We start from the raw sequence: 12,455 nt of genomic DNA on the forward strand, positions 1-12,455 counted from the left end.
TGACTGCAGAAAGAAATGAAAAGGTTTGCTTTATGGAGAAGAAAATGCCATTAAGTATTCTCTCATTCAAAGGAAATGTCTTAAAGCAAATAAAGGAGGATAAGGAAGACATTCTTCCTGTCTCACAAGCCCATAACCTTGGTGTTATACTTGACTCCTCTCTCTCATTCAACCCACACAGTCAATCTGTCTCCAAAACCTGTCAGTTCAACCTTCACCACATCGCTAAAATCCACCCATTCCTGTCCATCCAAACTGCTACCACATTAATACAATCCCTCATCCCATCCCGCCTGGATTACTACATCAGCCTCCTTGCTGACCATCCTGCCTCCTGTCTCTCCCCACTCCAGTCCATACTTCTCTCTGCTGCCCTGATCATTTTTCTACAGAAATGTTCTGAACACCCCGCTTCAAAAAAATTCCAGTGGTACATACACCTCCACATCAAACAAAACTCCTTAACATTAGCTTTAAAGCACTCTACCACCTTGCATCTTCTGTCACCGCTACTCTCCTTCTATACCCCAGCCCACACACTACACTCCTCTAATGCTAACCTTATCATTGTGTCTCGATCTCACCTATCTCACCACCAACCCCTAGCCCACGTCCTGCCCCTAGCCTGGAATGTGCTCCCTCCTCATATCTGACAATTACTCTTCCCCACTTAAAATCCCTATTGACAGTACATCTCCTCCAAGAGGTCGTCCCAAAGTAAGTTCCTCCTTTCTTAATCTCCCACTCCCTTCTGCATGGCCCTGATTTGCTCCTTTTTTTCTTCCCCTCCTCGCAGTCCCACAGCACTTCATTCATTCATTCAATCACATTTATTGAGCACTTACTGTGCAAAACACTGTACTAAGTGCTTAAAAAGTACAATTCGGCATCATATGTACATAGCTCTAATTAATTTATTTGTATTGATGTCTGTCTCCCCCTGTCTAGACTGTAAGCTCATTGGGGGCAAGAAATGTGTCTGTTTATTGTTGTATTATACTCTGCCAAGTGCTTAGTACAGTGCTCTGCACACAGTAAGCACTCAATTAATACAATTGAATGAATGAAAGACTATTCAAACTGTTATGTTTCGTAAAACTGAATAAGAATGAATGGTGCTTTCAAATTACATCATGCCCCAATCTGAAAATTATGATTTTTGTGCCTGAGTTGGTTATAATACAATTTCCAACATACACCAACATTAATAATAATGATAATTATGTTGGTATTTGTTAAGCACTTACTATGTGCAGAGCACTGTTCTAAGCACTGGGGTAGATAAAGGGTAATCAGGTTGACCCACGTGAGGCTCACAGTCTTCATCTCCACTTTACAGGTGAGGTAAGTGAGGCATAGAGAAGTTAAATGACTTGCCCACAGTCACACAGCTGCCAAGTGGCAGAGCAGGGATTCGAACCCATGACCTCTGATTCCCAAGCCAGGGCTCCTTCCAATCAGCCACACTGCTTCCCTAATTAATTCATTGACATGTAATTGAAACATATATATCACTAATAATAGTAATAATAATTGTATTTACTAAGCACTTATTATGTATCAAGCACTGTACTAAGACCTAAAGTAGCTACAGATAATCAGGTCCCACATGGGGCTCATAGTCTAAAATAGAAAGGAGAACAGATATTGAATAGAAAATATATTGAATCCCATTTTGCAGATGAGAGAACTGAGGCAGAGATGTGAAGTGACTTGCCCAAGGTCATATATTAGGCAAATGACAGAGCCAAGATTAGAACCCAGGTCCTCGAACTCTCAGGTCTTGGATCTCTCCACTAGGCTGTACTGCTTTTCTATCTATCTAGATGTAGATCTAGCTCTCTAGGTGGGATGACTGTCCACCCTGATTATCTTGTATTACCCCAGAATTTAGCACAGTTCTTGACATATAATAAGCACTTTACGAACACCAAGGTTTATACAATATATTCAAACACCACCAACCATAATGTCATAGACAAGAATATGAGCACAAAGAAACCTAAGAATATTAAGAATACCTTTCCAGGATGGATGTTCATAAATGCTGGTATCATTCATTCATTTAATCATATTTACTGAGCACTTATTATATGCAAAGTAATTTACTACGTGCTTGGTAGAGTACAACATAACACAGGTAGAACTGACAGGATTTAGTGATGTCTTGAATGTGTTTGGAACAAGAGAGAGGAGTCAAGGATAATACAAAGGTCATGGGCTTGTGAGACAGGAAGGATGGTGGTGTGAAACCCTGCTCCCTCCTTCTTAGATTGTTGAGACCTATGTGGGACAAGGACTAGATTATGTTGCATCTAGCCCAGCACTTAGAATAATGCTTGATACAAACACAGTAAGAGCTTAACAAGAATCACTGACAAGAGGATTAGGATGGAGTAGAGTCCATTAGATTTGAAGGTCATTGATGTCTGCAGAGAGCAGTTTCAATCGGTTTAAACAGTTTATTGAGCACTTGGGAGAGTACAGTATAATACAGTTGATATACACAATCCTGCCTTCACGGGGAAACAGGCATTTAAACAAGTTACAGACAAAGGTAGAGGGGTTGGAAGCTTGTTCACATAGTCATGGAATGAGTTAGAGAAGAAATGGAGGCAGTGGCAATAACCAAATCGTTCAAGGAGTTTGAACAGGAGTGGTAGGAAGTAGAAGAGGCCTAATCCTCGTCGACCTCTCAGCTACCTTCGACATGGTTGACCATCCCCTTCTCCTGGAAACATTATCCAACCTTGGCTTCACTGTCATTGTCCTCTCTCGTTTCTCCAATCTCTCTGGGCACTCATTCTCAATCTCTTTCATGGGCTTCTCCTCTGCCTCCCACCCACGTACTGTAGGTGGGGGGGGGGTTGTCCCTGAATGTTCATTTTCAGGTCCCCTTCTATTCTATTGGCTTCAACTACCCCCTCTATGTGGATGATACCTCCCAAATCTATATCTCCAGCCCTTATCTCTATCCCTGGCGGGATGCAGCGCAGCTCAGTGGCAAGAGCCCCGGCCTTGTGAGTCATAGGTCGTGGGTTCTAATCCCAGCTCCGCCCCATGCCAGCTGTGTGACTTTGGGCAAGTCACTTCACTTCTCTGTGCCTCAGTTATCTAATCTGTGAAATGGGGATTCAGACTGTGAACCTCATTCGGGACAACCTGATTACCCTGTATCTACCCCAGTGCTTAGAACAGTGCTCAGCACATAGTAAATACTTAACAAATACCAACATTATTATTATTATCCCTCTATGCATTCTCTCATTTCCTCCTGCCTTTAAAACATCTCTTCTTGGATATCCTCCCATTATCTCAAGCTTAACATGTACAAACGCCTTATCTTCCCACATCCTGACCTCCCGCTGACTTTTCCCATAACTGAAAATAGCACCACCAACCTTTCTGTCTTACAAGCCCATAACCTTTGTATTATCCTTGATTCCTCTCTATCATTTAACGCATATATACCATTCATCACTAAATCCTGTCAGTTCTACTTTCACAACATTGCCAAAATCCACCCCTTCCTCTCAGTCCAAAATGCTACCACATTTAGCCTTTCACAAATGAAAATAAGGCACTGAGAATAATAATAGTAACAACAATAGTAATAATTAATGATTATGGTATTTGTTAGGCACTTACTATGTGCCAATCACTGGGGTAGACAAAAGCAAATCAGGTTGGACACAGTCTCTTTCCCACGTGGGGCTCACAGTCTCAATCTCAATTTTAGAGATGAGATAACTGAGGCATAGAAAAGTAAAGTGATTTGCCCAAGGTCACATAGCAGATAAGTGACGGAGCCAGAATTAGAATTCATGACCTTCTGACTCCCAGGCCCATGTTCTATCCACTACGCCACGTTGTGACTCGCCCTAGGTCACATAGCACACCAGTGATGAAGCCAGGATTAGAACCCAGATTCTCTGACTCCCAGGCCTCTGTCCTTTACATTACACCATGTTGCTTCTCCTCTTCTCCTAGAAACCTTGGTTCACTTACCCTTTCCCCGTGGTTCTTCTCATTCATTCATTCATTCAATCGTATTTATTGAGCACTTACTATATGCAGAGCACTGTACTAAGTGCTTGGAATATACAATTTGGCAACAGATAGAGACAATCCCTGCCCAACAACAGGCTCACAGTCTAAAAGGGGAGACAGACAGCAAAACAAAACAAGTAGAGTCTTCTCTTACCTCTCTTGCCAAACTTTCCCTGGTCTCTTTTGCTGGTTTCTCCTCTGCTCTCAATCCCTAGGAGGGGTCCTCCAAAGCACAGTTCTGTATCCCATTCTATTCCCAATTTACATCCACTTCCTTGGGAGTTTCTACAACTACCATCGCTATGCAGATGACTCCTAAATTTATCTGAACAGCTCTGATCTCACTCTTTCCCTTCTGCCTTCAGATATCACTACTTAGATCTCAAACTCGTTACACATCAGACTCATGTCTCTAAACTGAACTCTCATCCTCTCTTCACACTCATTTCCACCACACTCCTCACTTTTCCATCCTCCCTGTTTCATAAACCCACAACTTTAGGATTATCCTTGTTTCTACTCTTTCATCCGCATAGTCATTCAGGCACCAAGTCATCTCGGTTCCACCTTCGTAATATATCCAGAATCCACCCTCCCTTTCTATCCAAACTGTCACCATATTGGTCCAATTATGTGCCATAACGTATTTCTACTACTGAATCAGCTCTTCATTGACTTCCCTGCTTCCAGTCCATGTTTCACTACAATGCCCATATTTTTCGACATTGTTCTGTGCATGTCTCCCTCTTCGCAAACCTCAAATGATTGCCACACCATCTCCATACCAAGCAGCAATGCTCCTCATAGCTTTTAGGGGCACTCAATTTATCTTTCTCCCCACTACTTCTCCTCGGTCCTCTCCCACCATAACCTAGCCGGTACATTTGGCTTCTCCAATACCAATCTACATTCATGCCTCGTTCACTTTGCTTACCATCAACTCTTTGCTCATGCATATGCTAGATCACTAGTCTGTCCATCTTCAAAACCCTATTAAAATACATCTCCAGGAAGCCTCCCCGGACTAGCCTCATTTCCCCACCCCAGTCCCTCTCTGTACTGTCAGCTGTGCTCATGAGTCCACGAGCCCTAAGCACTTTGTTTATTCACCCCACCACTGATTCATAGCATGTGCATACATATTTTTACTCTTAGTTGTTTCTCCTATCTGTGATTTATTTTAATGTATCTTTGCACCACTAGATTGAGGACAGGGATCCTGTCTACTAAATTTCTTTTACTCCCTCCCACAGATATCATAGTACCCTACACAGAGTAAGTACCTAAATACTATTCATTGGTAAATGAATGCATTAAAAGGAGTTTTACTAGTTTTATAGTAAACTGAAGGTGACATATTTAAGGTATGGAATGATTATTGAACAGACTACTCGTTTTTAAGACTTGAGAGTAGATTGGGCAATTGTGAGGGAAAATGAAGTTGTCCCTATATAAAATACCAAAGGTCAATGTGTTCTGTTTTAAAGCTTTCTGCTGTTCCTACTTTCCACACATATTGAAAATGTCCATCCAGATGAGGAAATCAAATATGCAGCAAAATGGATATAATTCCAATTGGTGTGTCACAAATAAAAGGTCTACCATATTTAAAAAAGTGTTACCATAGCTAATGCCTGCATGCAATTGAGCAGCCAGAATGTTTAAATCTTTATTCATTTTGTATTTTAAAAGTGTTCTTCAAAGGATCAGCTAATTGTAAGATACAAAGATAAAACAAAAAGCCTGAATTTGAGATATCCAAAATTCATATCGGCTTCAGGAGAGAGCAAACAGGACTGAATGGCCATAGATGTAAGCAAGTCCTCATATACAAAATATTGGTCAAATCCAAGATGTTCAAGTTTCTTTTGCAAAATAATGTAGGAAATACTGCAGAGCTGCTGCTGGCTTCATTGTTCTGAATATGGATGTCTTCAATTGCTGAAGCTTTCAATATCACACTGTTCCCTCATTTTTAAAATTCATTACCTGTGAAACTTGATATTCAATTGTACAGATAGGTCACAAACTAGAAGAAAATATTTTGCACTATTTCTAAAAAGTTATTGACTTTGACTCTCCCTAAATAATGTTTTTTTGGAATTTTTTGGAATTTTTACATGGAGTATATTCCATGTCTTCCATATCTTTGAAATCCTTCAGAATGATTAGTACAATGTTTTTTGTATTGCAGTAACAGGACTGCACAAATCTTAATATAATTTTTCTCTCTCTTCAACAGTATTCCTTAATTTGGGGGTACAGAAACAGTATAGTGTTCAGACTAAGGATGTAAGTGTGGGAGAAGGAGAGAGAGAGGGAGAGACTCACAGATAACCTTCGTGAGATCAAAAGGTTCCTGACCCAAACTGTGAATGGGAATGGGGGAAGAGTTTGAATTTGCTGTTTTTTGAAAGCCTCAATAATACTAATAATATTATTATTAATAATAATGATAATAATATTTGTTAAGACCTTACTATGTGTCAAGCATTGCTCTAATGCTGGGAAAGATGCAAGTTATTCAGGTAGGACACAGTCTCTAGCCCATATGGGGCTCACAATCTAAATAGGAGGGAGAACAGGCATTGAATCCCCATTTTACAGATGAGGAAACAAGCAAAGAGAAGTTAGGTGAGTTCCACAAGATCACCCAGCAGGCAAATGGTGGAGCTGGGATTAGAACCCCAGGTCTTCTGACTTAAAGACCCATGCTCTTTTCACTACATTCATTCTTTCAGTCATATTTATTGAACACTTACTGTGTGCATATCACTGTACTAAGTGCTTGGGAAAATACAATACAACAATAAGCTGACACATTCCCTGCCCAAAACAAGCTTATGGCATAGAGGGGAGGAGACAGACATCAATACAAATAAATAAATTACAGGCATGTAATTATTACTTATGTACATACATAAGTGCTTTGGGACTGGGAGGGGAGAAGAGCAAAGGGAGTGGGAAGGTGGGGGAGGGCTTAGTCTGGGAAGCCTTCTTGGAGGAGGTGACCTTCAATAAGGCTTTGGGCGGGGGTGGGGGAGAGTAATTGTCAGATTTGAAGAGGGAGGGCATTCCAGGCCAGAGGAAGGGTGTGGGCAAGGGGTCAGTGGTGACATAGAGGAGACCGAGGCACAGTGAGAAGATTAGCACTAGAGGAGTGAAGTGTGCAGTCTGGGTTGTAGACGAGTAGCGAGGTAACAAAGGAAGGGGGAAGAGGTGGAGTGCTTTAAAGCCAATGGTGAGGAGTTTCTGTTAGATGTGAGGTGGATGGGCAACCACTGGAGTTTTTTGAGGAGCAGTGTGACATGTCCTGAACATTTTTGCGGAAAAATGATCCAAGCAGCAGAGTGAAGTATGGACTGGAGTGAGGAGAGACAGGAGGCGGGGAGGTCAGCAAGGAGACTGATACAGTAATTCAGGCAGGATGATAGGATGAGTGATTGTATTAATGCAGTAGCAGTTTGGATGGAGAGGAAAAGGTGGATTTTAGCGATGTTGTGAAGATGGGACCCACAGGATTTAGTAATGGTTTGAATATGTGGGTTGAATGAGAGACCCCAGGGAAAGACTTGCCCAGTGGCAGCATGATACCTTCTCAATCTTTAGAATATTGAGAAGGCCACCTCAGCTGGGACTTCATTGTTGGGCTTTGTGTGGAGCTTAAAACACCGTGTTACGTTTAAGCTTATCCTTGTCTTGTATTTTATATTTTTGGTTGCCTTTGCTAATGTATCACTGTCAACCCTCTCCCCCAACACCCAAGCCCACATTCTTAGATTGTGAATCCCTTGGGAGTCATGAATCATGTCTATAACCTTAGCCATGTATTTCTTTCCCAAGGCTTAGTAAAGAGCTTTGCACAGAGTAAGCACTTAACACTGTTTACTGCTATTAGAAATGAAAAGAATATTGATAACCTGAATTTATTTGTTCACTTCTAAAACATTTGCCTATTCACACTTAGTACAGTGTTTATATTTACAAAGAAAGTTTGGCAACAAAGGAGAAGCATGTTTAGTGTTTTTTGAAAGCCTATAAAACTTCTGGGATATCCAACCTTCTGTAAGGTAGCTCTACTTCAGAAGACATCTTCTGCTTCTTAGTTTAAAAGGGCAGGAAAAAAATTAGCAACAACCAGGGATTGGAAGCAGTCTACTCTCCAGAATGAGCAATGTTCACAGCCACACAGCTTTGCTGGGTGATATGTGGGAGAGGAATGGATGGTAGAAGAGTACTTAAGTAACTCAACTATCGAGAATGAAAAATGGCACTTGTGAAGTGGGCAAAAATAAGTCAGCATGATACAAACTTTATAAACACTAAAACTTTAGGAGGCAGAGTTAAGTGTCTGAGGGGAAGAGTAATATGAAATAAGGTACTCTTCCTAACAGGACTATATTTCCCAGAAGTTGAAGGACATTTCCTGCAACTAAACAGCAAGTGGGAAAAATAAAGCCAACACTTTCCAGAGACAATTCATTGCACTTCCTTCTAACCAAGTAACATGGGAGGGGGAATCATTAAAGGCAAATGAAGAGGGCCAATTGGCTTTTCCAAAGATCCCTGAGGAGTTTCTTCCTGAAGGTTGTTTGACACCTGGAAAAGGGCTCCATGGATTATATACACTAGATTTGTGTAGTGTATGGAACGTAGTATTGGTTAGACCTTAGCTTTTTCAATCCCACCTTTATCCATGGTCTCAACTTCACCATTAGAAGCATCACCTTCAAAATATGGAGGATCGATTTACATGCACTGCTGTGCCCACTAGGTCTAAGATATTAGATCACTCACCCCACCTTCAAAGTCTTATTAAAATCACATTTCCTTCAAGAGGTCTTCCCTGACTAGGCCCTCATATCTCCTACTCCCTTCTCCTTCTGGGTCACCTTTGCCTTTAGATTTGTACTTTTTATCCATCAATCATTTTGAGTGCTTACTGCATACACAGCACAGCTTGGGATATTGTCATGTGACAGAGTGGGGGAATATATTCCCTGCCCACAATAAGACTGCTGTATGCCTTTGGGCAAATCACAACTTCTCTGTGCTTCAATTCCCTCAATTGTAAATTGGGGATTAAATACCTGTTCTTCCTCCTACTTAGACAGTAGGACTAGACAGGCAGGACTGATACTGTATTCCATTGAATTAACTTGTATTCATTCATTCAATTGTATTTACTGAGCACTTACTGTATGCAGAGCACTGTACTAAGCACTTGTAAAGCACCTACCCTAGCACTTAGAATAGTGCTTGACAATAATGATTGACACTTATGTGTTTAACTAATAACATAAAAAAGACCTTTCATCCAAGCCTCAGACCCAAGCACTATGCACTTCTACACACTAGGGAGAGTACAAGTGGTGGTAGATACACCTCTTGCCAACAAGGAGCTTATAGTCTAGATAGAGAGACAGACATTAATATAAATTACAGATATGTACATAAATTCTGTGAGGCTGAGGCTGTGGTGACTTAAGGAAACAAATACAAGTGCAAGGGAGATAGAGAAGGGAGTGGGAGATGAGGAAATGAGGCTTGGTAAGGGAAGGCCTCTTGGAGGAAGCTATGAAGATGGGGAGAGTAATCTTCTGTTGGATGTGAAGGGGGAGTTTCAAGCAAGATGCAGGATGTTGGTGGTGAGATAGACAAGATCTGAGATATAGTAAGTTGGAGTTAGAGGAATGAAGTGTGCGGGCTTTAATTAGGAAATTAGAGAGATAAGGGAGGAGGGCAAAAGGTGATTAAGTGCTTTAAAGCCAATAGTAAGGAGTTCCTCTTTGTTGTGGAGGTGGATTGGCAACCATTGGAGGTTCTCAAGAAGTGGCGAAACATGGACTGAAGAGTTTTGTGTAAAAAAAAGAAAGAAAAAAATGACCTGGCCAGCAGAAAGAAGTATGAATTTATGTGGAGAGAGACAAGTGGCAGGGAGGTCAGCAAAGAGGATCACAGTAATCAAGATGGGATAGGATAAATGTTTGGATTAACGTGGTAGCAGTTGGATGGATAGGAAAGACAGAATTTTAGCCATGTTATGAAGGGTCAACTGACAGGATTTGGTGACACTGAATACATGGGTTAAGTGAGAGGGATAACATACTACAAGGCTTATGAGATGGGGAGGATGGTGGTGCTTTCTATAGGGAGGGACAAGTTACAGGGAGGACAGGATTTGGGTGGGAAGAAGAAGAGTTCTATTTTGGACATGTTAAATTTGAGGCATTGGTAAAATATCCAAGTAGGGATGCTCTAAAGTCTGCAATCTCAAACCACTCCCCCCAAAAAAAAACACCCACTTAGTGTTTCTCCCAAACTGTGCTCTTCACAGAGTAAATTCATTCAGTCATTCAGTTGTATTTATTAAGTGCTTACCTTTGTGCAGAGCACTGTACTAAGCACTTGGGGAAGAATAATGCAACAATAAACAGTGACATTCCCTTACCACAACAAGCTCACAGTCTATAGCTCACATTAAATGCCATCCATCTCTGTCATAACTGAACAAGAGTCAGCAACTATATACTAGTGTAGAAAAAAGCAGCTGACCCTAGTTCATTGCTTCTTATATCCAGTGGCTCCGTAATTAGACACAATGCAGCTGTTGTACGGCCTGTGGGGCTAACATTTCTGTTAACTTTGGTCCATATCCTGGACACTTGCTTGGCTCCCAGGATCCTGCAGGCTGTCTTAGCCGAACAAGAAGGAGAAAGAATGTGGCTTGTCGTCACAGCATAATGGGGCCAAGAAAGACATCTGTCTTTTAATCACTGGGGGTGAAAAGAGACTGTGACATGGCCCTGGAAACTGATGAGGTCAAAGGAAATCCCATCTACAGGAGAGAGCAAATCGCAGAGTAGACATCTTGGCTCCATTTCCAGCTATTTCTCAGCTCCAAGGAGAGAGGTTAGATATGCTACCAAACCAGGAAAGCTGTGAGGGTGAGGTTTAGGCTCTCTATTCCCCACATATATCTGGAGTTTGAGAGACTAATAGCTTACTAAAATCTGGACATATTAATCATTTCATCTCACAATGAGAAAATTTCACAGATATTCAAGTAATGCTACTATGCATCAATCTAATGTTTAAGAGATTATCACAGCAACAATTCACTGCTTTTGAGGTAGAAGTGCACACTACATAAATAACCACTGATTATAGAGGCTTGTTACTTAAGTAGTATTCAAAATCATGTGCAGAGAAAATGCCTCAGTGATTGAGTTCTCCATTATAAGACAGTAAATTTAACCGATGTTATCACAGTTATAAGGTTCTTTATACAGTGATGAGAAAAAGTAATTGGTATATAGTCTGATGAAAATCTGAACAGCATGAACAAAGTGAGTCTCTGCATGATGCAAGCATGCATACAAATAGGTGATATTTACATAAAGATTTCTTTCCATTGGCTATTTAATCTTGGGACTATAGTATGTTATATTCTGAGTTGGCTTCAAATAAGTAATTATACAGAAAAAAAATCTTATTGTGACTTACAATATTTATTACACCAACTCCTGTACAATTTGAAAACGAATTATGTAGCCATCTGTTTCTCTTTGGCAACCAGTTAATTTTATACAGAAATCCTGTTTTTGATAAGAACCACTGGATGCTGCTTTAAAATAACTTTTAAATACTAAATAAATTCTAAACCATTCTATAATTACATGTAATAAGTACAGTGCTTGTCTCAAAGATACTTAACGTTAAGGAAGACAACTGTATGCTAGGTGTGACAAATCATTTGTATATAGTTTCATGTATATAGCATGCTATGTATTTAAATATTTAACCATATTAAAATATTTGTTCATATGTCAATCATATTTATTGAGTGCTCACTGTGTTCGAGGCACTGTACTAAGCGCTTGGGAGAGTAGAACATAATATGACAGACCCACTTCCTTCCCACAATGAGTTTAGATTCTAGAGGGTACATATGCATATATAACATCCTATCTTATCCTTTATGTATATATATATTACTTTATATTACTTTATATATATATATATAAAGTAATAAGATGCTCAGTGTGGATAGATCTCTTTGCCACCACCACTAATAAGAAGACATTCTTCAGAGATGGCAACAATCATCTTTTTAAAGCCACTGCGGAAAAAGTTCTATGAAGCCTAGAAAACAAGCCAAATGTGAAGCTATAGGCTTTTCACCAACTTAATCGATTGTCATTAGTGAAACCATGAGAAATGGTAAAGCACACACAACTACAGACAAATAAACATAAACATAGCCAGGTACTTAGGCATATAAGGGGAACAGACTCCGTTAAATACTACTTCTAGGCTTGCAATATAGTTCAAAATGTATCCCATAGAGTTATGGAAGAGTTAATACTGCTCAAAAATGGCCAAATAGCTAGTAAAGTCAACTA

The 12,455-nt window shown here is 40.3% G+C and overlaps 1 protein-coding gene across 3 annotated transcripts in view; it reads right to left on the reverse strand.

The window, feature by feature from the left end:
- Positions 1–12,455, reverse strand: part of DIAPH3 (diaphanous related formin 3) — a 314,905-nt gene that overhangs the window by 93,744 nt on the left and 208,706 nt on the right. The gene's annotated exons all lie outside the window — the stretch shown is intronic.

Source organism: Ornithorhynchus anatinus, chromosome 2 (assembly GCF_004115215.2).
Source record: "Ornithorhynchus anatinus isolate Pmale09 chromosome 2, mOrnAna1.pri.v4, whole genome shotgun sequence".
Taxonomy (NCBI): Eukaryota; Metazoa; Chordata; class Mammalia; order Monotremata; family Ornithorhynchidae; genus Ornithorhynchus; species Ornithorhynchus anatinus.